At 40.7% G+C, this 27496-nt stretch overlaps 1 protein-coding gene across 5 annotated transcripts in view; it reads right to left on the bottom strand.

Moving 5' to 3' along the window:
• The window catches only part of Dab2 (DAB adaptor protein 2), a 129563-nt gene that overhangs the window by 75921 nt on the left and 26146 nt on the right, over positions 1-27496 (bottom strand). The window contains exon 1 of one of the 5 annotated variants that reach the window (XM_029544063.1): positions 25078-26354. The exons of the other annotated variants lie outside the window; for them this stretch is intronic. The gene's annotated coding sequence lies outside the window, so the exon portion shown is untranslated. Of the gene's footprint in view, positions 1-25077; positions 26355-27496 lie in introns of those variants that run through there. 5 annotated transcript variants of the gene reach the window in all.

Raw genomic sequence — 27496 nt, 5'->3', positions numbered from 1 at the left:
TCTCTCTCTCTCTCTCTCCCCCCTCACCCCCAGTGTGTGTGTGTGTGTGTGTGTGTGTGTGTGTGTGTGTGTAATTGTCAGAGGTCTGCCTTTATCACTTTCCACCCTTTTCTTTTTAGACAGTTTCTGCCTGAACCCAGACCTCACTGATGGCTTGCCCCGAGACCTCGCTGATTGGCTAGCCCCCTGGCCTCACTGATTGGCTAGCCCCGAGACCTCGCTGATTGGCTAGCCCCCTGACCTCACTGATTGACTAGCCCCCTGACCTCACTGATTGGCTAGCCCCGAGACCTCACTGATTGGCTAGCCCCCAGACCTCACTGATTGGCTAGCCCCCAGACCTCACTGATTGGCTAACCCCGGGGGCTAGCCCGGGGGGCCAGTGAGCTTCAGGGATCCTGCTGGCTCTGTGATCCCCAGCAGCACCAGGGTCACAGGCTTTTACATAGGTATTGGGGATTAGACTTACATGTCAGACACTTTACTGAGCCATCTCCCTCATCATGGCAGCCTCTTGATTCTGAATACATTTCTTGATCCTGAACCCTCCTTCTCATTCCCCTCCCTATGCCCTCTCCCACCCAGTTCCCTCTCTCCATCTGCCTCCTATGACTATTTTATCTTCCCTTCTAAGTGAGATCCAAGCTTCCTCGCTTGGGTTTTCCTTATTGTTCAGCTTCTTTGGGCCTGTGGAGTGTGATGTGGGTATCCTGTAATTTATGGTTAATATCCACATTTTTTTTTGAACACAGAAATGTGACAGAAATGTAGCTGCCCTGATTAACCCATTCCAATATAATTTCTGTAATTAGATATTGAAAAACACATTTTATAAAATAAGAACTAAGGGAGATGGGTCAGATGGTAAAGGTAATGTCCACTTTTAAGTGAGCACGTACCATGTGTGTCCTTAAAGAACTGGGTTACCTCACTCAGGATGATATTCTCAAGTTCCATCCACTTGCCTACAAAATTCATGATGTCTTTGTTTCTAATAACTGAATAGTATTCCATTGTGTAGGTGTACCACATTTTCTTTATCCATTCTGCAGATGAGGGGCATGTAGGTTGTTTCCAGTGTCTGGCTATTACTCATAAAGCTGCTATGAACAAAATTGAGCAAGTAGTGTAGCGGGGCATCTTTTGGGTGTATGCCCAGGCATGGTATAGCTGGGCCTTGAAATAGAAATATTCCCAATTTTCTAAGGAACCGCCAAATTGTTTTCCAAAGTGGTTATACCAGTTTGCACTCCCACCATCAGTGGAGGAGTGCTTCCCTTGCTCCATAGCTTCAGTCCTCACTGGCACATGCTCACTTGAGTTTTCGATGTTAGCTATTCTGACATGTGTAAGCCTCCATCCACCAAGCCCTCCTACCCTGAGTAACTGTGCTACAAAGAATCCAGATTAGCAGGCCAAGTGACCTTGAGTTGAGACCTCAGAGACAGGAGCCCAAACAAAACTTTCTTTTTTGGATGTGTGATGTGGTTTTGTTTTGAGACAGGCTGTCTTGTAGCAGAAGATAACCTTGAATGCTCTATTTTCCTGCCTTCAGCTTCCAAGTGCTGCTGTTACGGGCATGAACCACGATGTCAGCTAAAAAGCCCCATTTCCCTGCCCCCCTACTGTAGTACCGGGGTTATAGCTCAGGTCCATGGGCTTACTTGGTCACTAACAAACAGGCCCTGCTTGAAGCTGACATCTCCTGTATTTTTTTCACTTTGACAGAAAGCTCATCCACTGATCCCATTATATTTGTAAGCCTGAGTTTTATGAGGGACTTTGCGATCCTAATGGGGTCCTGGGTAAGAGACCACTCCCCTGGCTGTCACTCTAATTGTAAACCCAAGTCATTTTTGTTTTATTTTTTTCAAATTATATTTACTTTATTTATTTATTCCTCTTTCTCTCCCTCTTCTCACTCTCTCTGTCTCTCCTCTGTCTCTGTCTGTGTCTCTCTCTCTGTCTGTCTCTGACTCTCTCTCTCTGTGTGTGTGTGTGTGTGTGTGTGTGTGTGTGTATGTGTGTGTGTATGTGTATGTGTCTAAATGCTTGCTATGCCTCAAGTATGGGGGTAAATTTGAAGGTCAGGGAAGAGGTTGTAGTAGTCAGCCTTATCTTTCTGTCATGTGGGTCTTGGGAGTGGATCCCTGTTCATTTGGCTTGGCAGCAGCAGTCATTAACCACTGAGCCATCTTCTTGCCCCCCCTCCCCCAAGTAATTTAATTAAATACTGTTATGGGACATTTGAATATGTACAATTACATTTGTGGATTTAGTTAACTAAATCACTCCATGTTGTGACATTAGCTTACTAAAGACTTTATTTTTATCATTTTAAAGTTTGTATGTCCGTGTGCCTGTGTGTGGGTGTGTGCCCATGAGTTCTGGTGGTACCATATCTCTCTGGGAACTAGAATTATAGGTCATTGTTAGTGACTGAGTGTGGGTGCTGGGATTAACCTGGGGTCCTCTGCAAGAGCAATGCAAGCCCTTAACGGCTGAGGTAGCGCTCCAACCCCGAATTTTTTTTTTTAAAAAGTGTGTTAGTTGCTTAACTTAAAACTCCCTCAGCTTGGGGTGGTGTCATGTATCTTTAATCCTGGCACTCAGAAAACTGAGGAACATCGCTGTGAGGCTAGCCTGGGCTACACAGTAAGATCCTACTTGAAAATAATAAATATAGAACCAAAACTCAAACAAACCTCTCCTCGAATCTTAATATTGAACTTTTTATTTTTTTGGTTGTGAGCCTAGCCTTTAATGGCTGATCCATCTCTCCAGCTCGAACTTTTTTTTTTTTTTCTTTTGCTTGCTTGTTTTTGAGGTTCAAACCCAAGTCCTTGAACAAATAAACTACAGAGAATGAATGCCCTACCCACACAACAAATCATTACAAAGTGTTTTCAAAGGTGCATGAATATAAATAATAGGGAAGTTTAAACCTCTTCTCTAGTCCAACATTTTTATAAACTTTATAAGTGAAAACCACAATTATGTTAGACTTTCATTGTTCATTTAAAATTGGAATCACCAAGTTCATCTTTCATCTTAATAAATAAGCCAGAAACTTTCGAGCAGTATGAACACAGTTACTAAATATGGGTGTATCACTAGAACTGTCGATAAGATTGGTTGGATTCTGAATTCCCCCTCCCCTTCCCCCTCTCCCCTCCCCTCCCCCTGTCTTAAAGCTCATAAAATTATTTTATTCTGTATATAAAAAAATCATCTCTTTTGTATTTTCGCAGTTGAAATCATGGATACATTTATAAAACACCCCTGCACACATGGCTCAGGAAACACCGTAGAAGGGGGAAGGGAACCTGTATGAGCCAGAGCATCAGGGAGTATGCTGTGAGACTGTGTCTTCTAGTAACAGCAGAAGCTACACTCATAAAGTGTGTTCTAGCATTCCTTTATTGTTAAAATCAGGGCTTCAAAGGGCATTCTACTGCGAAAAATAATGGTTCAGTCTTGGTTATAATTTGTGTATTTCCTAAGACCTTTGGGATAATCACCTCTGACCTATTAGAAGACATCATACATCTTGTTAATGTGGTCATGAATTGAAGGTTATGCCTATATCATATGCATATATTCAAACTTACTCATGAAGACATTTATCCAAGAATTCCCATTGAAACATCAGATTAAAAGGCTTCAAACAAGCCTGACTATACAAGAGAGTGTTTTGTTTAAAAATTACAATATTTAAGGATAATATTACAATATTTAAGGATAAAGTTAGGATCCATGCCTGACACTGCTCTGGTGGCTGAGAACCTGAAACCTGAGACTGGATAGGCTATGGGGCCTAGAAGAAAACTCAGAACTATTGCTATGCATAAAGAACAGAGCAGTAAAATGACTCCTAACAACATTCTGTTATACTTATGTAGATCAGGGTCTTGCTCAGCCATCCTCATTGAAGTTTTCACTTGCATTAGAAGAGATTTAACACAGGGCTCTACAGTTAGACAATGTATAGAGAGTGAGATATTTTGAAACACTCAGTCCTAATTGGGATATCCTCATCAAGCCCCTACCCTCATGGTTCAGGGAGCTATGCAGAAGAGGGTGTGGAAAGATTGTTAGAGCCAGAGGGGATCGATGACCAAAAGTACTTGCAACAGGATTAATGTACAAAAGAGCTCACAGAGACTGTGGTAGCACAGACAGGCCCTCCACAGATTCAAGTCATATGGGGTCCCAGTGCTGAGAGGGGTAGAAGGGTTGTGATGGTTTGTATATGCTTGTCCCAGGGAGTGGCACCATTAGAAGGTGTAGCCTTGTTGGAGTAGGTGTGTCACTGTGGGTGTGGGCTTTAAGACCCTCATCCTAGCTGCCTGGGAGCCAGTATTCTGTTAACAGCCTTTAGATGAAGATGTAGAACTCTCAGCTTCTCCTGCACCATGCCTGCCAAGGTGGGATGTGGCCCTGATCCCACCTTGATGATGATGGACTAAATCTCTGAAACTGTAAATCAGCCCAACTGAAAGTTGTCCTTTATAAGACCTGTCTTGGTCATGGTGTCTGTTCACAGCAGTAAAACCCTAACTAAGACAAGGGTATGCAGCGCTCTGTAGCCAAGAAGCTATTTCCAATTGACATCTGCTTGCAAAGGAAAAATTAGTTTTCTCTAGTGGAACCCCACTGGGTCTGTTAACCACACTTAAGAGTAAGCCCAATGTCTGGCAGTTGAAGGCCAACACAAAGAGAACTCAATGGTATTTTTGTAGACTTTTGTCTCTTATTGCTTTGTTTGGGCATTTTTGTTTCTTACTGGTCTTTGGTTTTCATAGTGTGATTTCCAATTTTGTGTTTTTACGGTGTGTGTGTGTGTTGATTGTGTATCATCATTATTGTTACTATTATTATTGTTTCTGGTTTATTTGTCTATCTGTTTTCCAAGGAGAGAATGAAAGGGCGTGACACGGGGTGGGTGGAGAGCTGGGGAAGACCTGGAAAGAGTTGGGGAGGGGAAAATCACGACCAGAATTATATTCTATGAAAGAAAATTTCCATAGAAAAAATAAAAATGATAATAACTTCAGATTTCACTTCATATTTCAAAAGACTGAAGTGGACATGTTTTCCAGTTCTGACACTTCAGCTTCCAGCGAATCCAGCACCACACTCCTGTGGCTTTCCATGGTCCTTGAACTAACAATCTGAACTCCCTCTGCTGTACAAGAAAAAAGTATATTTGGATAGAAACAGAATTATCCTGGTAATTAATTGCTCATCTACCCTATATTCAAGTAATCATTGTGCGATGTGATTTAAAAAAAAATATCTAGAGTATTCGGGAATAGATCTTGCTTCATTTGAGTAATTAAATTTATATTACTCTACATATACTTAAAAAAAATAGGGATTACCGAGTCAGCCAGCGTAATGGAAATTTGTTATTAGAATAAGAAATATTTCACAGTTCTAATAACATGCCAACATTCTTTTTTTTCTAAAGATAAACTCTGACTGTGTTGTTGCTCAGGATATTGGAATTCTCCTTCCTCTTTCTTCTTTGTTTACAGGGCATCACTGTGCCAACTTCCCAATCGAATTCTGTATTACAGGCTACAACATGTTAGCACTGGAAACACCTTTCAAAGTTAACATTGAACTTTCATACTGGAGAATATGGTTGGACACAGAGCAGGGCTAAGTGATACATTTCAGATCTCTTGAGTAGCCATGGAGCTGCCCAGGGAGGATATAAGTGTCTTTGAACCTGGGGAGAGTCTATCCACCATTATGCTGTTCCTACCGAGGATGAAGACACACTCCAAAAGTAGTTGCCAAGTTCAACTTAAACTGCTTTCATAACCACAGAGTATTTACATGAAAACGGCAATTTTTCCTTTTAAAGAAAACCAGCTTGTGACACTGGAACACATTAGGTGTAGGATTCCGGGAGCTCACTCTTCAGAACAACATAATTTGGTTTAAATTCGGGAATGCCTGGGAGCCACATTTCCAAAAACATGGCCTTTTATTTTCAAGACTATGCAATACTACTGGAATTCTTAGTATAGAGGCGAGTTGAAGCCCTTGAAACTTTATATAAATGTATTTAGAGAATATTGATAACTTTTGATTGGATAGAAGATCCACATTTTGAATACAATTCACGAACATTCCTGAAACACATAGAGTTGGGAGCCACTAATTATCTCTACTTACACAGAAAGGATAGAATTATTTTCTTGCTCAAGAGTGTGCCAATAACACTGCTTAGATGCCTACTGCTGGACCCAGTGCACTTAGTTCACAATCCAGCTGAGGCCTAATTCTTTTTTTTTTTTTTCTTTCTAATGTTAGAGAGGTTGCAACTCTTTAATAAACAATAAAGATTTCAGCAAGGATAATGATAGACACTCATTTGTATAAGCCATAAAAATATACCTTTATATCTGTAGTTATCAATACCAGATATAAAGATAACTACACTGATACTTTACTAATTTCTCCCAGTGATATTAATGATTTATTGGTTTCCTGGGTGTACCGGCGGGTTTTATGTGTCAACTTGACACAGGNTGGAGTTATCACAGAGAAAGGAGCTTCAGTTGGGGAAATGCCTCCATGAGATCCAGCTGTGGGGCATTTTCTCAATTAGTGATCAAGGGGGGAGGTCCCCTTGTGGGTGGTGCCATCCCTGGGCTGGTAGTCTTGGTTCTATAAGAGAGCAGGATGAGGAAGCCAGGGGGAAACAAGCCAGGAAGGAACATCCCTCCATGGCTTCTGCATCAGCTCCTGCTTCCTGACCTGCTTGAGTTCCAGTCCTGACATCCTTTGGTGATGAACAGCAATGTGGAAAGTGTAAGCTGAATAAACCCTTTCCTCCCCAACTGCTTCTTGGTCATGATGTTTGTGCAGGAATAGAAACCCGGACTAAGACACTGGGTTAAGGTCTGGCTATGTTGCCCAAGGTAGTTTCAAGCTGCTGATCTTCCTGCCTCTGCTCCTCAGGAGTTATGCTCTATGATGCTCTGGTAAAAAAAAATTCACTATTAATGAAGGCTTATGTAACTCAAATGACTGTTGGAGTAGAGTCTCTCTAATGTTTAAACAAACTTGACTCCATTCTTCAAGACACATTTTTTTCCTTTTCTCTGGTAAACTCAGGGATGGAATTGGGGGCAGCACAGGGACCACACTTCCTCTGCTGTTTCATGTTTCTGTTGCTGGCCATTCTCAGCTTGGATAAAGCCAGTCACTTCACTATTTTGAAAACATTGACACAGTTGGATAGTTGATTCCTCTGTGGGTAGAGGAGCTGAGCAGAGTTAAAGCATTGCAGAAAACTCTAAGTCAAGACTGGATTCCTCTGTTTAGTAACCATGGCTGGGCTATCCTATTATCCTCTCAATGGATCCCTCCTGGAACCCTGAGATCAAGGCTCAGCTTCCCATCCTGTTTCATAGCTCCCTTCTTCCCTTTCCACTTCCTTCCCATTTTTTTTTCTTCTTCCCTATTCTAAACACTCAGTGACTGTCAGCTTTTTGTGAGGAACAACTTACCTAAAAGTTATTAAGAAAGTAGTCATTTTCTACACTGTTTTGGGGCATAAGTCTTGGTTTTACCACTCAAAGAAAGCTTATAAGCTATTTTTTTTCTACAATGGTATTTTGTATCTTTCAAAGCAACTCTGTTACAGACAAACTATTAAAATAATGTCTTTTTTTTTAAAAAAAAATTACCCTACTCTTAATTTCCCTTTGTATAATTAACTAGAATGTTTTCAAAATATATTCTCTCCTGAATTGAATCCAGCTACCTTCTATGACTGTAATAAATGCATCCTTGTTTGTAGTTGGAGCTTGTTTTGAATTTTCTCAATGGCTTCTTCACAGTTTATTTCCTCCAGTTTTCCAAATTGATACTTCCTTTTCAAAAATAGAGTTGGCCTCATGGTCTTTTGGGAAGATAACCTTTCTCTTGTTCATCTCATTACTAAGCTATATATATATATATATTCTCTTATTGGGATCAGAAAGAAATATGTGAAAAGAAGAATCTCCTCTTTTAAAGCTACCGCCCACTCCTGGCAGATCTTTCTAACCAGAGAAGGCAGCTGCTAGGCACACATTGACTCAGACAGTCTACATTTCTTCAACACTTTGACAATGTTTGATGTGTAATGAACTGTTCTTTATAAATACCCCTTTATAAACCTTAGTCTCTAGTAATGGGACAAATACTCTATTCTCCAAATATATAGAAATATGGTATGAAAAACCATTTTGAACCATGCTGGACTGTCTCATAGCCGACAGCCACTCACATTCAGCAGCTAATGATTTTGTAGAGCTGCCAGAAGTCAGTGCTTTCAAGCAGGGCAGCATGGAAGACTCCTTTGCAGACAGAGCCATGGAGGGTATAATTTGAACAAATCTGAAAACCTATGGGAGGCTGGGACATAGATCAATGATATAGTGTTTACTGAGCATGGGGTAAGGCCTTGGGCTCAATTGTCATCACTATCAAACAAAACAAAAGAAAGCAATACAACAACACAAAACACTCTAAACAAATAAATACAAACAAACAAAACAAAACAAAGCAAATATAGTTTAGAATTTCTACCAAGAAAGATAAGATGTTTCATTGGGAATGGCTGTACAGACACATTTGGTGGTTCTGATGTTGGAAGGAGTTTCCAGAGGGGCAGGTGGTCCACAGGAGAGAAGAGCATCACAGAGTTAAAACCTAGAAGCCAAACTGTACAGTATAGGAAAACAGACTTAAGTTTGGCCAACCAAACATAAACAACTTATATTATAATCAGTGGATGATCCATACTGAATGTCTGGGAGATTCCCCTCAGAGTAATTTTCATTTTTCACTCTGGTAGGTAGAGAGGGAATGGCAGTCAGTCTGGAAAAAGTAATTCTGAGTCAGTTGGCATCTTTACATTCATTTCAGACCACATACCAACTGTGACTCATTCCTTGGGACAACACAGCTCTTAAGAGAATAGCTTCTAGTTAGTACTAAATTTCACTTAGGCCATATAAAATGGCAAAGATCAGCCAGGCAATCTGTCTTGCATTCTAAATTATTTGAAATCCTGTCTCCATTAATCAGATTAATTATGTAGGGTTAGCCTACGGCTTCAGACTAGCTTTTATAAACACAAATATGCATTCTGCTTGATGTTTAAAAAGTTTACTTTTGAAAAAAATGTGGTTCCAGCTAATGACTGTCACCCTTTCGAGACCCCGTGTTTAGAACAACCACTGACAGCTTGTCATGAATCATTTCCAGCTTCATTCTTGTAAGCGAAGTTAAACCCATAGTTTAAATATCCACTTACATAATAGTGATTCCTACATTTATATCAGCAGGTCAAGTGACTCTCTTAGGCTATGGACTCTTACGAGCACTGTTTCTCATGCAGTGAAGTAAATCTGAACAGAATCTGGCTGAGCATGGGCCCATCACACCCAACCCAAGGCAGCCCCCTGGCCAGACGTGTCTCAGGCCATCATTCAGTCCTCATTGCAGCAGCAACAGCATGCGATTTGTTGTTTGCCTTAGTTTAGTTTGTTCTATTGACCGTTGATACAAGTGCTTGACATGTAGCCCAGGATGGCCTTCACTTCAAAATACTCCTGTCTCATTCTTCTGAGTACTAGGATTCCAGTGTGCTAGTATGTGTGTGTGTGTGTGTGTGTGTGTGTGTGTGTTTCGTGTAAGTGTACACATATATAAGAGCCTATCTATGCATGCCAGATCTTGTCCAGTACAACACCTGGCAAGCTTTGAATGTCCAATAAATTATTAAAGGAGTATAAGGAGGAAATATTTTTCTTTTTTTCCCATTTATCTTCCTTTATAAAAATTTTATTTAATCTTTTTTTGCTAACACTCCAGATTTTATCCTCCTCCCTGGAAACCCTTGCACTGTTCCACATCTCATATCTCCTCCCCACCCCCTGTCTCCACAAGGATGTCCCTCCCCACCCCCACCCCACCAGACCTCCCCACTCCCTGGGCCCTCCAGTCTCTTGAAGATTAGGTTCATTTTCTCTGACTGAACCCAGACTTTGGCAGTCCTCTACTGTATGTGTGTTGGGGGCCTCATATCAGCTGGTGTAAGCTGCCTGGTTGGTGGTCCAGTGTCTGAGGAATTTTGGGGGTCCAGGTTAATTGAGACTGCTGGTCTTCCAGGGTCGCCCTCCTCCTCAGCTTCTTCCAGCTTTTCTCTAATTCAACCACAGGGGTCACCATCTTCTGTCCATTGGTTGGGTGTAAATATCTGCACATGTCCCACTATGTTCATAGCGGCCTTGTTTGTGATAGCCAGAAGCTGGAAAAAACCCCAGATGTCCCAGCAACAGAACAATAGATACAGAAAATGTTGTTCTTTTACACAATGGAATATTTCTCACCTAGTAAGAACAAGAACATCCTCAGTTTTGCAAGGAAATAGATGAAACTAGAAAATATCATCCAGAGTGATGTAACTCAGACACAAAAGAACATGTATGGAATATACTCACTAATAAGTAGATATTAACCAAAAAAAAGTACAGAATACCCAGGTTACAGTCCACAGAACTCAAAAAGGTTAACAAACCAAAGGCCCCGAGTGAGGATGCCTCAGTCTCACCTTGGGAGGGAGAAGAAAGCAATCATAGGAGAGGGGAGAGAGGGAGAGTCCTGGGTGGAAAAGGGGACAGGGAGGGGAAGAGGGGAACATGATCAGGTATTGGGTGGGGGAACAGGACTGAAGCTCTGAGGACCAGCAGAAAGAATGAAAACATGCAACCTCGGGAGGCTGAAGGTGAGGAGACCTTTTAGAATATTATCAGGGACCTGAGAGGTGAGAGACTCTCAGGACTCAAAGGGAGGGACCTTAGATGAAATGTCTAACAGTAGGGAAAGGGAACTTATAGAGCCCACCTCAAGAAGAAAGACAGGGCATCAAGTGAGGGATGGGGTTGCCATTCCACAGTCACAACTCTGACCCATAATTGTTCCTGTCTGAAAGAACTGCAGGGACAAAAATGGAGAAGACCCTAGGAAAAGGAGGTTCAGTGACAGGTCCAAAGTGGGATCCAGCTCAAGGGGAGGTCCAAGATCTGACACCATTACTGAGGCTATGGAATGTTCACAAAAGGGGGCCTATCATGAGTGCCCTCCAAAATACCCAACAAGCAGCTGAAAGAGTCAGATGCAGATATTTGTACCCAACCAATGGACATATTTTTTTTTCTGTAAGATTGCAGTATGAAAGATGCGTAACTTATTCCTTTAACAAATTTCCAATATGTGCACGTTGTAACCAGAAATAAAAGCTAAGCTCTTCATGAACTCGGCAACTGGGAAACTTTGTTTATGGATTCCCCACCTTAAAAGCAAGGCTCAGTCATGTGTGTGTGTGTGTGTGTGTGTGTGTGTGTGTGTGTGTGTGTGTTGGGGGTGGGGATGTATCTCATGCTACATTGTTCTCTACAGAGGCAATTGTAATACTTTTAGATAAATACCTGTTGATTCCAGTCTTATGGTTGTGTTTTTTATTTCCTGTGCCAACATTCTTCTTTAATGATAACCTCACTGAGACCGTATCACATGTTTTTAAAATATATGGAATGTCTTTGGCAGTCACGATAGTGAATTGAAATCTCAGTGCTCTAAGGCAGAAGGGGGAGAGGAAAGGTCAGCCTGGGCTACGAAGTGAGACTTCGTCTTAAAATCAGCCCCCAAATTAGATCAAAATGTATTATGGAGTGGTTTCAATTGTGAGTAAATGTTGCTGAAATCTAGAAAAGTTAGGAAAGACTTAAATATCTGAAATTCATACTGAGAGCGTTTATGATTTTTTTTCAGTGTCGGGGACTATATAACCCACAGTCTCACACATGCTCTAGTCCTGAGATACATTTCTTGCTGCACATTTATAGTGTTTACTCAACGTAAGCACAAAACTAATTAAGATTGCATGTAATACAGTTTTTTGGAGTATCTTCATCAAGGCCATGCTGCTCATAACCTCACTAGCAAGATAATAAGAGAATGGTAAAGTTGTAGCTTGGGGTCCTCTGTCTATTTTCAGTTCATGCCTATGGAATTTGCATAGTGCAAGAAATTCCTGTAATAATTATAGCATCAAAGACCAAAAAGAATTCTAACCAAGTACTCTAGTCTTATTCTGTTTCTAAGGTGACCACTGGTTTACTGAATTAAGACAGAACTTCATCTAACTAAACCTAACCACATTTGTTGAAGGTTCTTAGGAAAGTTTTGTGTGCGTGTGTGCATGTGTGTGAGTGTGTGTGTGTGTGTCTGTGTTTCCTCTATACTGGGGGCTGATTCTTGGTCCTTACACAAGCTAGACACATATGCTTCCCACTTTCTCATGAAATTACTAGCCCTGTAGTGTTTATAAGTTGTCCTGGTTTGCCTTGAACAAATTCTGTGGGGAAGTCTTTGGACTTGTGATCATTGTGACCATTGTGCTTTAGCCTCTTAATTAGCTGTGCAGTGAGACCAGGTTTGATGGGGAAGGAGATTCTGAAGAAGCCCATTTTAGTAGCACTTACTGTTTGTAAATGTTCCCTAGGATGGGCACCATGCCCCTCACTCTACAATTTAAACTTACTTGCTCCCGTTTCTTCCTGACCCTCAGCCTTCTTGGTTTGTTTTATCCTTTATTTTTTCATAGGCAATGTTATGTTTTTTTATTTTATGAGAAAACCATAATGCTTTGTAAAATGTTCATTCTCTCTTGTTTACACACTCAGAAATTCCTCAATGATAATAGACACATTTCATAAGTTTAGAAGTTTTGCAAGATAATAACAACAAAAGCAGGGTCTAGCTGTGTAGTCCAGGCTGGCCTCCAACTCAGAATCCTTCTGTCTTTTGAGTACTAGAATTCAAGTGAGTATCCCTTCCATGTATACATACACACACATGTGCACATATATGAGCTATCTATCCATGCATGCCAGATATCATCCAGTTCTGTGCTTGGCAAGTTGAACATGTTCAGTGAACTATTATTAAATAAATGCAGAAAGGAAACATTTTTTCTATAACAGTAAAAAGTGCCTGATTTTATGCTATTTTTTTGTTCTGTTTTCACTAGTAGGTAGTGAATTTTCAAGTCTGTCAATTGCCTAAGACACTGAAAGAATTCTATGGTTCCTTGGTTCTCAGGGAGTTTCTTTTCTCTGCAAAAAATTAGTTATAATTAAATATTAGTGTACTTGTCTCTTATACTTCATACTGCCATTCTTGTAAGAGGACATAGACATCCCCAGCACATGGTTATAACAATACAGATGCAATACTTGAATCTATTTTGAGTGGGAAAACAATTATTTGGGGGAGTGAAATGCTTATGGCATTTCTGTGACTTTAGAAACACTAAGGTTTACAGACTAATGGTAATAGCCGCTGGACATTAAGTTAATGGTAGGCGCCAATCATCTCTATAAGGACGTTTGTATGTAATAATGCACTTGTGCTTCCCAGCCTTCCTGTGTGGCTGGTACCAGCATTTTCACATTCACAAAACAAGGAAAAACTAGCTGGTACACTGAAACCCAGTTGGTGAGCTTCTGTCTTGATACTCAGTCTATGAACCTGTGCTTCTAAATCTAGCTTTTGTGGGGAACAGAAAGGAACTTTAATATTTAATAGGAAGTGCCCAGGAAATAGCACATGGTGGCTCAGGTTTCAGTTCTCAGTACGAGAAGAAGTGACTTCTGCTTGCCACAGCAGACAGAAAACCACTCTTTCCCAAAGGAAACACAGCTGTTAGAGAGAAGACGCAGCAAAGTCGTCATCAGCATTTGAGGGTCCTGCGGAACTCTGGGAAGTCAATTTAGAGAAAGGATGACTTGAGCTGGCAATGCTTTGCACAGCAACGTGGACCTACAAATAAGCACCCAGGAGCAAGACATGGATTGTTCATCCCAAACCAGGCATTACAGTGACTACATCACTGTATCCACATGGAAGAGCATCAGACGGGATCAGACCCATTCCTACAGCCCAAAACTACACAGTCCAAATCTTGAGTGTAGTCAGTTTTAGTAGATATTTCCATAATCGGAAAGTTCCCAGTGAAAGATCTTCTCCTTTATTGCTAAATATTAATTCTTGGGTGGAAGAGTAGACAAATACACAGTGTGACTCTAGACCTCTCCAGTATCTCTCTGATTTATATGCACCCTGCTGCAGATACCTCTGTGCTGATATCAACATCTGGTATCATATTAAGAATGGAAATATTGCTAATTTTCTCAGATTATCAATAATTATATTTTAGTGAATATAAATATATACATGCATTCACATGTCTATTTCTCCTGAACGCTGCCCACCATCCTCATATGATTGCTTAAATCTTCCTGTGACGTCACCTGGTCCCACCACAGTAAATGCATATTGCCTTCTATTTGTCACTTTTTTTTTTTAAGATGCAAAACCAAACCCACACTTGTTACTGTGGCTGCTGCCAGAAATGACCTCCTCACTTGGCCAAATGAGTTCAGATTCAATAAGCTCCCTCTCAAGGTTGGAGTCCAACGCAGTTCCCTGACACGATATCCTTTACCCAGCCATCCCAGTCCCCTCTCGGAGGTCACAGTCACACCACTTTGCCGTCACGCTCACGCTTGCTTGCATGTTGATGTGGGTCATGTAGAAGTCTAGTAACTGACTCTTAAACTTTGGCCCTTGTTCAACTTCTAGAGTGATGCCTGACATAATGCTAGCTCTCAATGCACAGTTGTCTGCAAAAGGATGAAATGAAAGCCCTGAATTGTTTCACTTCAGACCCGCTGACGTCAATAACTACATTATTGTTAAAGGACACTTCCCCTCCTGCATTCCGGGTGGACCTGTGCAATACATAGTATGCCCAAGTGATGGCTGCTCTCTAACTCACTGCATTTCAACACACCCTCTTATCTCTAGGCACTATTTAATTGCACTTATGCATCTCTAATTTCAGGATGCAAACCATTTCATAGGAAGAGAAGGGCAAGAAAAGACCCTTTTTATTTTTATTTATTTATTTATCTATCTATTTATTTATTCATTTATTTTGGGTTTTTTGAGACAGGGTTTCTCTGTAGGCCAGGATGGCCTCCAACTCAGAAATCCACCTGCTTCTGCTTCCCAAGTGCTGGAACAAAAGGCACGCGCCACCACTGCCCGGCTACCCTTTTTATTTTTATTGGTTATTTATTTATTTACATTTCAAATGTTATTCCCCTTCCCAGTTTCCCCTCCACAAATCCCCTATTCCCTCCCTCCTCCCCCTGCGTCTATGATAGTGCTCCCCCACCTGCCCACCCACTCCTTTATTGTAGAAGTGGCACACAGTCGGTCACAGTTTAAACGTCTTCTGCTGACAGTCCTGACGGTGCTACCTCATGAAGTTGATGATTATGTGAGTTTACATGCTCTGTGTTCAGAATTTGAGCAGGCAGCTGTTGAGGGGACTTAACTGGTTAAATCCAGTATTTGTGCTGTGCTTTTGATATGCCTCAGGCCTAATCATTAATTTGCTTTGATTTTTGTGATTCCACAGGGCAAATTTTCTTAAACCTTCAACTTAGTGCTCTCGAGTTGTATGTCTTGGAATGAAGACTTCAATGATACCAATAAGAGCAGCAATTAGTGTTTAAAGGCATTTTTAAGGCTAGCCTGGTCTACAGAGCACATTCCAGGACAGCCAAGGCTACACAGACAAACTTTGTCTCCAAAAACCAAAACAAAAAGGTACTTCCTGTATTACTTATTAAAATAAATTTTTGTTATGTCAGAAAGCATTTTTAAATTACACTTTTAATAACCATGCAGAATATTGTTTGTTTGTAAATTGTATTTTTACTGTGCTTGACCATAATCTTCTCAGAGAATACTTACACCAACCATTCCTAAAGAAGCAGAGGTAAGGGAATTGAGGCTTAGATAAATTGTCTCTTGATTCAGCTTATTCAACGAACAACTCTCATTTGAGTTCAGCGCTCTTCAGACCTGTGATTGCAGGATCACAGGTCTGATGTCTAGGTACCCCACACAGCACCAGCATAACTCAGGACTTCTTTCGGATACAGAACTGGAGCCTTGCCTGGACCTGCTGAACTCTCATCTATGCCTGACATTTCCCTGGGTGATTCCCATGAATACTGGAGTTTGGGAAGCAACAAGCCACTCTAAGCCATCAAGTGCACAATGTCATTCTTTTTTCTTTTTTCTTTTTTCTTTTTTTTCCTGCCTGGTCTGCATTGTTTTTTTTGTTTTGTTTTGTTTATTTTTGTTTGTTTGTTTGTTTGTTTGTTTTTCAAATACAAGGAAAATATTCTAAGTTCACCAGTTGGTGCCAAGTGTATACCACTCTTATTTGTTTGTTTGTTTGTTTAATTAATGTATTTTTGGAGGAGGAGGGGTGGTGGTGGTGGTGGTAGTACTGCTGCTGCTGCTCCATGCATGTGTGTGGGGTGTGTATGGGTGTGTTTCAGTGTGCTTATTTCGAACTTCTCCACTCAAGTGAACCAACCCCCTGCCTTAGCCTCCTGCATGGTTGGAACTACGTATGTGTTGTACTGTATTAGACTCTTTCTCTTCTTATTTTTTTATTTTTTTCTCTTATTTTACTTTTGCAAACTAGAGGAGACATCAAAATTGAATTTTTAAATATATTTTTGTTGGTTCTCTGGTTCTTTCCTCGGCTTTCAGGGTTTTTGTTGTTGTTGTTGTTTTTTGTTCATTAAGCTTTTAAACATCACCACCAACAAAGAATGCTTCAGTTGTCTTCCTAAGAACTTGTGTTAAAACACTATTACGATCTACATTTAGATACAGGTTTGTCTGTTTGCAGGAATGATTTGGCAATGCTGAAGCTATTTTTTTTTTTTTTACATGCCTGACTGACATTGTGTTGTTTTCCCCTCCCCCTTCATTCAGAGACACACAGTGCTTAGTTTCCCCAGGGAGCCATGATTACACTTTGGTTATAAGTGCTAAGTAACTAGTACTGAAATGGAAAAAAAATGAAGGCGAATGGATGTTTCTGATGCTGTTTGTTATGCTGTAATTGGCCCTTCGCACCATACCTTCTACACGTCTAACTAGGGACAGGGGGTCTAAAACCATCCAGGTCTTCTGTTCTTTAGCCCCATGGCTAGGACACCATCTGGTCAGTTGTAGAAGCGGTAAACCCTTGATCTAGATCTATCTGAACTCTCCCTGTGTCTTCCCATGTATGCTCCCCTCTCTTATCAGTCTCCTATGCCCGTCCACTCCACTGTGGCTACTCCAAAGCAAAACCTCTTTCTGTACCACAGACTGGCTTCCCACTCTTTCCTAATACTGCCATCACATCTTTCTCTGAGCTCTAACTTCAACCACAGACCTGATCACGCTTGCTGCTACCTTCTCCTGCTTCTTTAAACGACAGCATTCCTCAATTTGTGTTCAAAGGCTCTATGGTCAAATTCCCCTAGGAAAGATGATTTGATACAGAAAATATGTGTGTGTGTGTGAATGCAGTACAGATTTAGCCGCCGTTAACCAGCTGTTTTACACTGTGAATCTTCAAGTGTGGAGGGATACCATGCCATCGGATTCCTAGCTATTTTAACCACATTTTTGAAAAATGGGACTACTTTACCCTGGAGTCCCCGCCCAAACACGTTGGGCAGTGCTCTTTTCAACACGGTCAGCCCTGTTCTAGGTAGAGGATGAAAGGGCCTGCAGGTCCTTATTTAGTTTCGTCTTAAAGAACGAATAGCTACAGTTTGCTCTGGAGGTCAGCTGGCACCTGAACCAAGCTGGGTCCAATTCAACTCAGCAAATTGTTATTTTATGTGTGTTCTGTGGTCATTTAGTTCGGTCACCCCTGTCAACCAAGATTACAATGTATGAGCTGTGGTGGAGAGACATTTGGAAGGAAGTCCTTACTGTGATCTAAGACTTCTGCAATATTCACATGCTGCACCTCCCTAAAGCAAAAAAGAGGGTTCCTGGGTCACACAGGAGGCTAAGACTCCAAGCCAGGCTCCTTCCCTCCCTAGATTTGTCCCTTTTCTCTAGCTATATCATCCTGACCAACGTGGAGTGTTTGAGAAATTCACTAAAAATAACTTCAATATCTTATGCAGAGGTGAAAATAAAAGTCTTATACAAATCATTTGAGCTCTTTTTGTTATTTCAAAAACCCACCATTCTTTGTCTTCCACGAGCTGGGGTTTTTATCCAGCACCCATCTGGGACAGCGTAGCACCCATGTGGGACAGCGTGCTTTGGAGATTAGCACACATGAGAGGAATTCACTGCTCCATGTTCTTGAAGAAAGTTGTGAAATGCAGAAGTAGGACTGCTGCTCAGCAGAATTCATAACTTGTGCTCATTCTTTTTTTTTTTTAAATATTGGTGACAGATGTGATTTCCTTCATGGGCTTCTTAGAACTGGAAAGATGTGTAGAGGGTGTCACATATGCATAGCCAAGGCAGCTGAAGTCTGGACAGAGTTAGTGACTTATTTGCCCAGAGTCAGATCAAAACTGATAAAACAAATAAGTATTAAATGATAATGTCTAAATGAATCATCCTATTAATTGGGAATCGCTCAGATAATATGGCTTCTTAGTATGTATTATGTATTATGCTTGTTCTTAGATGAGTCTCAGACTTAAGGAAGGCACGGGGCTCCTGGGTGAGAGATCAAGAATATGAACGTTCTAGTTCTAAAGGCTCGGTTCTTGTGTCATGCAGATCCCTGTTTCTATAATGTGGGCTCATCACAAAGAGTAGGCAGGAGCAGCTCAGTCATTATCCTTGATTAAGTGTCAGCTCAAACAAGTCTTGAAATCATTACATTATAGGAAATATCTTTGGAAAAAAATCTGGGTTTCTAAATTTATGTCAGACATTACAGATACAAGACAGGGGTATCTTTTAACCCTCCCCTGTCTCCTCTCTCTCTCTCTCTCTCTCTCTCTCTCTCTCTCTCTCTCTCTGTCAAATAATCTGCATGATCCAAAATATATTCTTCTGAATAGCCTCACTACTAGCTTTCTTCAGAAGGCAGACCAAATTGCTTGTATAGTTTGGAATCTAGTTTGCAGACTGCCTGGGTGATAACACATGTGTTGTCACAGACTGGTTTCCTTGAGTGATTTGATGCACAGTCACATAGTCTGATTGCAAGCCTTGCTTGGCCAATTGGACCAGCATTGGTATTGATCCTCAGTCAGATGTGCATAGGATCTGAGAGAGTTAGGCTCAGCTAAGGGTGATGTAGGAGACAACTCTAAATGACTGCAGAGGAATATACTGCATGCCTCCTGTTGCTCGTCTAGAGTAAGTGTGAGATCCTGAGGATAGCTACAGTCACTTAGTGGTGTTTTGATTATAATTCATTACTCAGGTTAAAGCCTTCTGTAAGTCAGAAGTGGAATCAGCTGAAATTCGGTCTGCTGACATTGACTTACCAAAAAGAACTTCTGAACTATTCAGCTCCAATTTCCTAGAACCTAACCAAGTAGCATACTGTCTTTTTATTTCATGATTGTCCTATCTTCCTGGAAGTCTGTATTTTAAAACGTTTATCTAATGATTATTGTTGCTGTTTCTGACGATGCTGTGGGTCAAACCTTCGGGCTCAGTATGTGCCAGACAGTAGCTCTAGCAGTGACTCATAGGAGTTCCCCTATATATAGAAATTGTACAGAGTTATGGATTTTGAATTGTACAGTATGAATTTTGATTATAAAAAAAAACCTATAAACTATACTAAACTAAAAAACCATGCAAACTAAACTAAGACAAATGAAGGTACCACTTTTAGGTCCTTCTGTGTTCCTCCCTGAATTTGCTCTCCATTTTAGTCCTCCCTTCTATTTCAGTGCTTTAGAATGAGTTAGATGAGTTTAGATGCAGGGCCAATCTCCCTCAACTTCCTCCCCCTTTCATATATTGCTCTCTGGAGTACAAACTCAGCTTCCAGGAGACTGATGAGGGTTCAGTGTCCAGCATCTTTTTCTCTGGTTCTGACCGTCATTTTCTCAGGAACATTTCAGTTGCTTTCATTTCTTTCTCAATGATAATCTTGCTCAATGTTTGGTCAACATTCATGGCAGTATAGTTTTATGTGGTCGTAGTTGATGGGTGCAGACTTGATCACACTAGAAAAGCTGAATATTTAACTGGGATAGGTAAAATATACAATCCACTGAGTTAAGAGGGAAAAAAATTTTTTTTTTCTTTTTCTTTCGTAGCTCAGGCTGCTCTGGGATGCAGTACTTTATCTTTAATCTCCCAAATGCTAGAACAGTAGGTATGGGCCACCGTGCCTAGTAGCTAGCAACTATTGATCCAAAGGTCTGTCTTGACTGATAGATAAGTCCAAGGATGAGTTAAGGTATTTATTGAAGTGCAATTTTAAAAACTCTTAGTATCTCCTCTGCCTTGGGACAGGCATATCTGGTAGTGTTGACTTTAGAATTACTAAGGAGCTCTCAGAAGTTCCATTCTGAGGTAACCTTAGAACACAACAAGGCAGAGTTTAAACTCTACCAGCTTGGCAGAAGTCAGGGGCAGGTGGCAAGTTGCATTATCTTCCAGTAGAGGAGTCCCTGTCTGAACAGGAAGTGGGGTTGGTCTCAGAAGGACTGGAGAGGAAAATTGCAGAGAGTGAATATTTCTACTTTTTCTATTATAGAGGAAGGATGGAAGGAGAGGCCTCCAAAACCACAAAGGATAAAATACTGCTGGTCAGTGGAAACAGACACAGTTGCAAATTAGGAAGTCAAGCTCCACTCCAGAATGGGTTGTGTGTGTTGGACCTCCTGTAAGGAGAAAGGTGATTTAATGGATGCGAATGGAAAAGCCTGAGAAGCACTGGCCTATGGAGAGTGGGCGAGTGGAGTGATAGCTCATGGGATAGTTTAAGAATCTTACTTGCAATTCAGTTCAGTTTGAAAGTCTAATCATTTAAGCTTGACAATGGTACATGTTATAATCCTAACAACCAGGAGGCTGAGATAGGAGGCTTTTGAGTTTGAGAATAGCCCTGAACTATACAATAGGACCCTGTCTAAAACATATAAACACACCTTCCCCCAAAATATAATATCTTTGCTTTTTTCTTTCTGGTTGACGTGGTGCAAGCACTCACAGAGTATATCCAGCAATGAATTCCAAAAATCTTATCAAAGGCATATCTTTATCAAAGCAGTCTCACTGTTTTGTAAATTTAACCAGGGAAATCCATTTAGAAATCAAACCTTGAGTTGTTTTGCATCAAGCAAGGTCAAAGTCATATTTTCAGTAAAGATGAACTCACCCCGGAACCTAGTAGTCTGACCCAGTTAAGGCTTCTGCTTAGTAAACTGAAATGATGTGTAGCAAAACTATGTCTAGGACTCTGGATCATCAAATGAAATGCTTTGCCTTGGGCTGGAGAGATGGCTCAGTGGTTAAGAGTTCAATTCCTGAATTCAATTCCCAGCAAACCACATGGTAGCTCATAACCATCTGTAATGAGATCTGATGCCCTCTTCTGGTGTGTCTGAGGACAGCTCCAGTGTACTCACATACATAAATAAATAATTCCTTTTTCTTTTTTAAATGCTTTGTCTTAAGAGACTCTCAAAGATAGAGATTTCCATCCCTGTATCGCCTCTACCACCAATTCATTTATGTGCCCATTAGTGAAGACCCATTAAGTCTAAGTCTCTCTGTACCAGGAATTTGCTTTCTATGGCCTTATCAGGCATGCTTCGTAACCTCTGGTCAAGACCACCAATGAAGGCCATCATCCATGCTACTGATCCCCCACCCCCACTCTGCCTTCATATCAGGTCACTTATATTTATAACAATGTTAATGTTAGGAGTTTCTTTTCCGAAAATTCCGATTTAATGTATCTGTGATGTAAGTTTTGCAGAAGCTCTGTATGTAGTAAATTCTTTTGTGGAGCCAGGTTAGAGATCTAGTGTCATAATCCAACCAATATTCTGACTTATGCTATATCCATCTGAATTCTAAAAGCATGACATCCTACCCTTTACAATTATATATAGCCTAATTAACTTTCATGATTCACAGCCCTAAACTATTATGGACTATATATTTTAATTTTTCATGAAAATTTATTTTGTTTTCCATTTATTGTTATTGTTTCAATGCAGAGTTTCTCTGTGCATCCCTGGCTTCTCTGGAACTTTGGAGATCAGGCTTGCCTCCAACTCAAAGATCTACCTGCCTCTACCTGCTGGAGTGCTAAGATTAAGGGTGTGTGCCACCACACCAGCACACACACACACACACACACACACACACACATTGACTCTTGTCTTTTGTTAGGATACAGCTTACCTGAAGATTCAAATGCTTTGAGGAATCTTTGGTATATTGTCCCCAATTCTAGAAATGTAACTTGTAAAACATATTCTCTTCAAGAGAGTATGTCTGCCAGGTCCACAGTTTAAATGAGTGAGGAGACCTTGTTAGAGTAGACGAGAGAAGCTCTAAACTTCAAGTCGTGTCCAGGGGTAAGAAATTGAAGAAAGGTTCCTCAGATATCCTAAGAAAAGAAGCTTCTGGCTGCTCTAGCTCTATCGTGGAGCTACCCTGCAGTACCAAGTGAGGTTTGCTGCCTGACTCACTGTATGGCACTCTCTCACACTCCCCCATGTACTGTCCAGACACTGACTCAATCAACATCATCAAAATGTAAGAAGGCGCTGCACAGCAGCTTTGAGATCTTGGGTCTTGTCAGCCTCCTGACTATGTGATCACCCCCAACATTGCCTTTAACTCAACAGAAAACTTCATGCTGATGACTTTAAGAGTATAACTTTCTGTTCATGCCTTTACCCAGTGGATCAAGTCCAACGCATTAAAACAGACCTTGGGGACTGTCTTGCAGAGGCTGTGTGGTCTACATCCTCTAGACTTGTCTTGGTCCATGGAAGTGACTGGATGGAAACTTGAAAATGTATTAATCTGGTCAAGGCTTTGAGTATGACTTCCAGGACATGACGTCTTTAGAATGATGAGGGCATTATTGTCTGAAGCTGGTGAAAAGAGTCCTGGGAATAAGGCAGTTAGAATAGACTCTTGATGAACAAAACTTCTATAAGTGTTTAAGGAAAAGCAGGTTATGGGAAGGGAAGATGGCATGCATTCAACTATCCTAAAATAGCAACTTAATTACTTTGGGAAGAAAAGATAAGATGGGGATATGTTAGTCACAGTTTTTTTTTTTTTTTTTTTTTTTTGGCTGTTGCATTACCTGATGGATTCCTGGTATTGTTAATCTGTGTTGATTTCTAGACTTTTAAAAGTCAACCTATAACTGCAACCTGAAACATCTGAGTGAAAATGCAAACTTTACAGCAGTGCTGGATTGGGGTTATTAACTTGCATTTATTTATTTTGTTGTTGGCAAAGAGTTCTCTGTTCTGTTAAGCTGTCTGCTTTACAGTAGAGCTATGAAGCTGACCATCAGTCCATGCCTTGGGTATTTTATCTTGCTTCAATTTTTCATTGCCATTTCCATATATAAAAACATGCTTGTATACATACACAAATACACACATTTGTTGCCAATTCTTCTGAGCCACAAGGGGAACTCAATTAACATATTAATTAACATATTTATTTATTTTCAGCCACAAGTCACCACTGTTTTGCCTCCTTGTATTGTGCCATTTAGTCACAGGAGTTATTGATACAGTGATACAGTGATGTTTAGAGCTCTTGTATTATCCATTTGCTTAGGTAATAAATATTCTATAGTACAGCAAGACAATGTGCTGAGTGCTTAATATACCTAGACTTTTGATTCATATGAGAATTCCATGAAGATGACTTTTTTGTTTTACTGTCTAGGAGAGAAAACTGAGGTACAGTTCAAATGTTAAATAAATAACATCTTTAAGCACAACAGACCTAATGAGCGATGGAAGCTGAATTTGCAGCTGAGCAGACTGATACCAGAGTGATGTTGTTGATCGTCTTGGTTATCTTAAGTTGTGTTTATAAAGCTTCTCTTAGTGGGCAGATCTCTGGTTGACCTAGGAAACCCTGGAAAGTTTCCACTTGACTCATTCCAGTCTCTCACGCAGGGCCAAGAAAGGATATTTGGAGCTGAAGAGTTCTTGGTGACATGCTTTGTCTTAGTTCCAAATGAACTTCCCTTAGATACCGTAGAGTTTTTTAATTCTCTGATAGTTTTTCCACTAGTACTAAGATCCTGGCCTTTCCCCATGTGGTCCTCTCTTAGTCAATTGTAAGATTATTTGTTTCTCTAGTGTCAAGTGTTTTATAAAGTATGAGGTCTCTCTGTGTGCTCGATTTTTCTTGGCTAACACTTAGCATAATCACTTACATACTAAAGGAGGTAAAAGTTTAATTCATGGTAAAGGCCTTCGGGTACATATTTCAACTAGGTTAGATAGACCCCTTTGTGGCAGAACTTATCTTATTCAGGTAATGACCCAAGTATGGCACCCAGATTAATGTTCATTGGTCCATGGGGCTCTTTCCATCACGACTCATTACTTTCTTGACTCTCCCCTGACTCTCCCTTGACTTTCTCTGAGATTTGACAAGATTTCTCACTATCCTCTCCTTAGTTGAAAGTGATTCACATTCTCCATAGTCTGATTTGGGAGATGTCTTGGGATATGAATTAATGATTACAACAAGCTTGTCAATAGAAAGCAAGCAAACAAACAAACAAAACAACAACACTGCTGTATTCTCACACAGCATGGCAGCAAATAGCTTCATGATATCCAAAGTATGAGTATGGTCACACAAACAATCCAGGGAAGGAAAGGAAGCAACGTCTTCAAAAACGAAAGGAGAGTCACAAGGCAGTTGGTGGTGCGTATCTGGCAAAATGTTCGTTATTAATTCTGTAAGAATGGGGGAGACATGGCTGGGTTAAATATAGAGTGTGGGGGAATGACGATCCCTCTAGGTATGTCCCTCTTCACACACATCCGATGTTGACAAGCCACATGAGAAGGAAAGACCCCCACTCACTACCCGGTCCACCTATATACACCCACATCTCACCTCCCTTACCCTCCTACCCCAACCATGCCTCTGCTGGTCTTCATTCTCTCCAGGAAGATCTTCCACTTCTTCCTTTCTCCTACAAGGAAAAGCCCCAGGGGAATAGGTGCTTAATTTCACATGACAGATGTATTAAAGACATTTTGGTGTACTAATTTGACATAATATCTTCACTTAGAAATAAGTCATCACCAAGACAGGAGAGTTAGGTGGGGACTTTGTGTTCTAGTGTCAGCTGCCTGATCCCTAGAGACACATAAATTAAGACAATTCAAATTAAGAAAAGATCAGTGTAAGTGTTGAGTCATCTCGTTTGTATCGCTCATTGATCCAATTAATTGGACAAATGCCAGCCCCCACTTTAATTTATGCTGCAAATACTTTTGTTCTTAAGAGCATAGGAAAAACGCCGTGCAGGTTTCTGGGGTGAACGATACTCCAAAGCAGCTTTTCTCTTTTTGGCTTGTTATGTTAACAACCTTTGTTTTTATAGTCAACTCTTAGAAGTTCAGAACATCGAAGACACTTTAATCCCATGACCTAATGTTTCTGGAGCTATCCTGAGCTGAAACATTTTCTCCCATCATTCTCATCTAGAAAAACAGACCCATTAATGCTGTCACTGTGCAGAAGGGCATCAATGGAATCAACACTATCATATCCATCCCAGGTGGGCTCCTGGACCACATGCCTGGACCATAGTCAGGGGTTTATGGATAAGGCTCTTACAAAGTTATTGATGATGCCCATCGTATCTTGGGTGCCGAGTTTGAAGAGGAATTAAAGCAATTCATCAAACCTTTTCCAGTATGCAGGTGAATCACGTTATTTTCTGCCCCATGAACTCGAAAAGTTGCTTTGGTAAGGATTTCTCTGAAAAAGAAGCTGTTGTACGTGGGTGCTGATGCCTATGAAGAGGTTGCCACTGGGATGGGCTTAAGTATGGGTATGTTGTTTGTTCTTCTGAAAGCCAAAATAGTTCCTGGTGTTAGTTTTCATTCATAAGAACCCGAAGAATAAGTTAACGGTTTTTTCATCATGAATATTTGTGATACCACTACAAGCTCCTGAACTATGCTGATTCACCTGGCTTGGCCATCCTTGGAAGGCAAAAGCAAAGTAAACAGGACAGCCATGGTTTTTCTATTCTGCTACATAGAATTAGGGATACTGCTGTGCACAGATGTGGCAGCCAGAGTGCTGGGCATCCCTGGAGTGGACTGAATTGTTCAATACAACCCACTCTCCAATGGTGGGTGGACTGGCCAGTGGCCTGGAAGGACAAGGGCACTGTCCTATGTGTCCTTCAACCTGAAGAGTTGGGCATTATTATTATTATTATTATTATTATTATTATTATTACTTAAAGCGATCCAAGGTTCTGTTGAGTCAGCCTGACTTTTTCTGGTCAAAGGTTTCTGATATTCAGCCTCAGCCTGAAAAGTTGATTGAAAAGAACGATTTTTCCCCTTGAATTAATGCTGGAAACATACAAGTCTTACATAGGCACTCATGACTCCTACACTGAGGGAGATCTGGGATGTTAACAAATTAAAATTTTTGTCAGGTCATCCTGTGGCGTGGTTGTAAGGTGCCTCTTTTCCTCAATAGAAACTTGAAAGATCTTGGAAGTGAGCCTAAAAAAAATATGGGAAATAATGATGGAATCAGCTACCCGAAAAGGAAGAAAGTAAAGGCCCAAGACCCTTGAACACACCCATCAGCAAGAAAATCACACCATAGGCAGTTCCTTTGCTGAAACAGTACCCTTCCGCCTTGACCAATTTCTCCCCACCTCTACCCCCTGCTTTTTTTTAAAAAAGGAACTTTTATCACCTGATGATCTTACTGTCTTTACTGTGGTGATAATATTCAAATGTTAAATAGTTCTCACAAAACAAATTATGTCATTGTTTCAATATGATTTTTTTTTTTACATCATTCGCTCAAGTATGAGGAGACTTTTGTGGCATGAGCAGTCATACTAACAGGAATGGATACAGAAAATGTGGTACATTTACGCACTGGAGTACTACTCAGTTATTAAAACAATGAATTCAGGAAATTCTTAGGCAAACGGATGGAATTTGAAAATATCATCCTGGGTGAGGTAACCCAGTCACAGAAGAACACACACAGTATTATTCTTTGTCTTTTCATTAAACATTGCTTTGCTCAAAACTTTCAAAACCTGGCTTTGTCCTTGACAACTTCACACACGCATATAATGAATTTTACTCTTTCTGTTTCCTATTCATCTTTCTCCTCCTTTTTTTCCCTGTAAAATCCTACTTCCCAGCAAGGCCTCATCCTATTGCGAGTCAGTGCGTGTGCGAGCATGTATGCGTGTGCACACACGTGCCAATGAGTTTAGTTTGAGGTGACTGCATTCTTTGTTGTTATTGGGGTTTTTTTTTGTTGTTTTTTT

Source organism: Mus pahari, chromosome 11, assembly GCF_900095145.1.
Source record: "Mus pahari chromosome 11, PAHARI_EIJ_v1.1, whole genome shotgun sequence".
In the NCBI taxonomy this organism is placed as follows: Eukaryota; Metazoa; Chordata; class Mammalia; order Rodentia; family Muridae; genus Mus; species Mus pahari.
Note: the sequence above shows the minus strand (reverse complement) of the source record. Positions and strands in the feature narration are given on the sequence as shown.